The sequence below is a fragment of the Vidua chalybeata genome, chromosome 6, assembly GCF_026979565.1.
Source record: "Vidua chalybeata isolate OUT-0048 chromosome 6, bVidCha1 merged haplotype, whole genome shotgun sequence".
NCBI lineage: Eukaryota > Metazoa > Chordata > Aves > Passeriformes > Viduidae > Vidua > Vidua chalybeata.
Window position 1 is genome coordinate 45,303,426 of NC_071535.1, and position 3,638 is coordinate 45,307,063.

The window sequence follows — 3,638 nt, forward strand, 5'->3', positions numbered from 1 at the left end:
GGGGAATCCCTCCCCGGCGCGGCCGCCCTCACCTGCGCTCCCGTCGCCGCCACCGCCGCCGCCAACTTCTCGCTCTGCCCCGGCCCGGCCCACGCCGCGCGCCGCGGGCCCTCGCCCCGCCCCCCGCGCCGCTCCAGCCAATAGCGACGCCGCGCGCCCGCACCCCGGCCCCGCCCCCGCACCGCTCCAGCCAATAGCGGCTCCGACACCGCCCGCCGACGGCCGCGGCGGGGCGAGGTCGGGCGGGCGGGCAGGCGGCCCCCCCCCCCCCCCCCCGCCCCCGGCGGTGACAGCGGCGGGCCCGGCGCGTTCGCTTCTGCACGTCGCTGCTGCTGCGGGGAGGAACCATTTGTACCTGTTGAGCCGCCTCCCGCTCACCCCGCCCCGCCGACCCCCGCCCTCGCCGCCTCGCTCGGGCCGGCGGCGGCCGGGGGCGACCCCCTGCCCTGCCGCCGCCGCCGCCCGCGAGGAGCCCCCTCCCCACTGGACCCCCATGGCCCCGCCACTCGTCTCCCCCTTTCCCCTCCGTCCCCTTTCCGCCCCCGCCGGAGCCCGGCCCATGGTACGGCCCGCCGGGGCCGTGCCATCAGGGCAGTGGCGGGGCGCACGTAGGCGGTGCGGGAGGGACGGGGCGAGGGGGCGGGGGGAGAGTCGGGGTGTCCCCGGCCGCCCCTGCCACTGCCGCCTCTCCCTTCGCTGCATCAAATGTCACGGTGTCACATTAATTTTTTGTATGTTTTCCCCCCTCCGTTGTTCTCTCGCTGGGCGTGTGGCGAACCCGAGTGCCCCTCGCAGTGCCAGGGGGTGGAGGTGGTCCCTCGGCCCCGGGAGTCTACTTCCAGCAACTTCCCCCCAAAAAAGGGACGTGCAGTTGGAGGTTTTCTGTACGTCCTCAGTATAACAGCGCTCACCTTCTGACGGGGCGAGCTCGCTCCCGCCCATCACCCTACAAGCCGCAGCCAAGCAAACAGCTGGAATGCTGAAAATTTTAGAGCACCTCAAGGAGGATTTGCCAAGCACCAGAGACAGAGCTTTACGGATGGGCGCAGCGCTGTCCCGTGGTGGGAAAAGTCTTGTCTGGAGACTCAGAGAGCCAGGCGTCGAGTCTTGCAGGCTGGCTCGCATCTGCCCGAAGTCACACATACGCCCTCCTCTAGCAGATCGGAACCAGAGCGCGTCTGGAGGAGCGGGCACGTTTGTTGTGACACCCCGGTTCATTCAGACTGCTGTCGGGCGAGAAAAAATACTTCGGGTGCAGATGTGGCCACTGACCAAACAGCAGCCGCACGCCTCATCCCTGGTGAACTGGTAATGCATGCTGTCCGGCAAAAGGCACGAGCTCTGCATCCCTTGTGAAAACTCCCTCGGCATTAGCTGCCCCGGTTCCGACGGGTGTTTTGCAACCTGGAGCAAGATTTGGAAGCAAAACCCAGCACGGGCTCCCTGATAGCTGGTGGCAATTCCACATCGAAAGGATTTCCTTGCATCTTTTGCTGGAGTGCTTCAACACTCATCCGTGGCTCTGCTCTCCCATTGCCAGTGTGGAGGGGGGATGGGGGGACAGCCCCTCTTCTGCGTGACAGCCTGCACAATGACAGGCTGTCTCTGTTGTCATTTTGTGTGCATGCTATGTGGGGTTTTTTTGTTTTCACCCAGCAGCCTTAGGGGAAAAGTCACGTATTTTACATCTTCCCCAGCACAGGGATGGTGCCTGGATTGGAGAGAAATCGTCTGCAGAGCACACCGACCCCTACACCCTCCGGGCATGAGCCAACACAAAAGAAGGCACAGCCATAGAAAATACTCTTTTTTATAAAATAGGTATTTTAGTGGGAAGTAACATGGCTGGGTAGTGCCCTGACACCTCCCTACCAGCACTGCTGCTTCTGCCAGCTGCTCTACAGGGTACAGGACACACATGCTGTTGGCTCCTCTGCTCCACCAAGTCCCTCTTCTTCCAGGCAGTACTATACATTCCAGGTTTTACTTAAAAAAAAAAAAAAAAAATCCTTCTCCTGACTGTAAGCACAAAGGGATGGAGGGTGTTTTGAAGCGGTGCTTGCACAGCTGGCTGCCAAGCTCTGGATGTTGCTCGGACGTCCCTGACCGCTGTGTTAAACCATCCAGCATGGAGCAGGGCCGGCGCAGAGCCAGCTGAGCGCAGGGCGGGCAGAGGATGCGCTGCTGCGGCAGGCGAAGCACTCTCCTGCAGCCCAGGCCCTCGCGGCAGAGGTGCCAGAATCTCTAAAGGAACGGCAAGACCGCCCGGCTCATAGGATAATTACTATTGCCCTGGCAAGGCCCTGGGCCCAGGGGCTTCGCTACAGCACTGGTGGGTTTGCCCTCAGCCCCCGCTCCCCCTCCAGCTCCAAACAAGTTCGTGGCTCAGCCCTTAATCTCTGGGATGAAATGTCCTGCTGACACGGCCGGTGCTGTCCCCGGGAGAGCTCCCGCTTATCCCAGCCCTGCAGCTCTTCCCTTTGTTCCCAGCTGGCTTCCAGTCCCCGCGGCGGTGCCAGAGCCACGATGTGTGCAGTGACAGGGAAGTGCATTCGCGGATGGCGGGAGAGCGTCACGGGCTGCTCTCCGTGCTCGCCTCGGTGCGGTGCCACTGCCGCTGTGCTGCACCCACGGACTCGGGGAGGAATCCAAACAGGGGAACATGCCCTCAGTCTTATCCCTGGAGGCTGGCAAAACCCGCATGGACTAAGGCGCAAATAAGAAGTTGCCTCTCTGCAGCGCAGATCTTGCCGTTTCTAATACGAGGCAGTGCGTGCTCACTGGCTGGGGCTTCGCCATGGTCCCTCCCGCTTCGCCCCTTTTTCAGGCCTCGAGCAGGCAGACAGCAGCAAGGCTGGCACGGGTTTTGTCCCGCTCTGTGTTCTCTGGAAAAGGACCATACTTTTCTCCCCGGTACCCGCCTGATTCCTGACAATGTCCCGAGTGTCTGCGAGGACACGCACGTTACCTCTGGGTCACGTCCGCCTGCAAGCAGAGCCTGGGCTGCGCTCCCCTTGCCGGCGGACAGCCGAGGACAGCCCGGGCAAAGCCCCACGGCCGATGGAACAGTGCGAAACCAGCCCTTCCTCCTCTACGTGCGTGCGCTCAGCCAGAGACACGGGAACATGTGGATCGGGCCCAGCCGAGAGTAGTTAGAGGGGAAAAAAACCGCAGCGGTCTGCCAGCGGTATTTAGCACTGATCCGTGTCCTCACGGACCGCACGGGTCGGACCGGGCTGCGCGAGGATGCTCCCAGCCCCGAGAGACGGCGCCCGACGGAGCGGAACGGATCATCCCGCGAGCGCAGCCCCACGCTGGCCTCGCAGCACGGTGGCCTTTGCGCCCCGCTTTCCCCCCCCAAAGCTTGGAGACACCGGTGGAGGGATGCCGGTCACCCCTGCCAAGCCTGTTTCCATGGAGCAACCGGAAGCGGCCGGAGCGGGACCGGCGCTGCCCGCGGGGACCGAGCGGTGCGGCCCTGTCCTCCCGCGGCCCCGCAGTGGTACAGCCCGCGCGCCCCCTCCGCAATGGTTCATCCCCGCGGCCGCTTTCCCCCCCCGTCACCCGAATGGTTCGCCCCGCCCCTCCCCCCGCCGCAGGCGCGGTGGTTCCGCCCGCTGCCGCCCCGTGACCCGCCA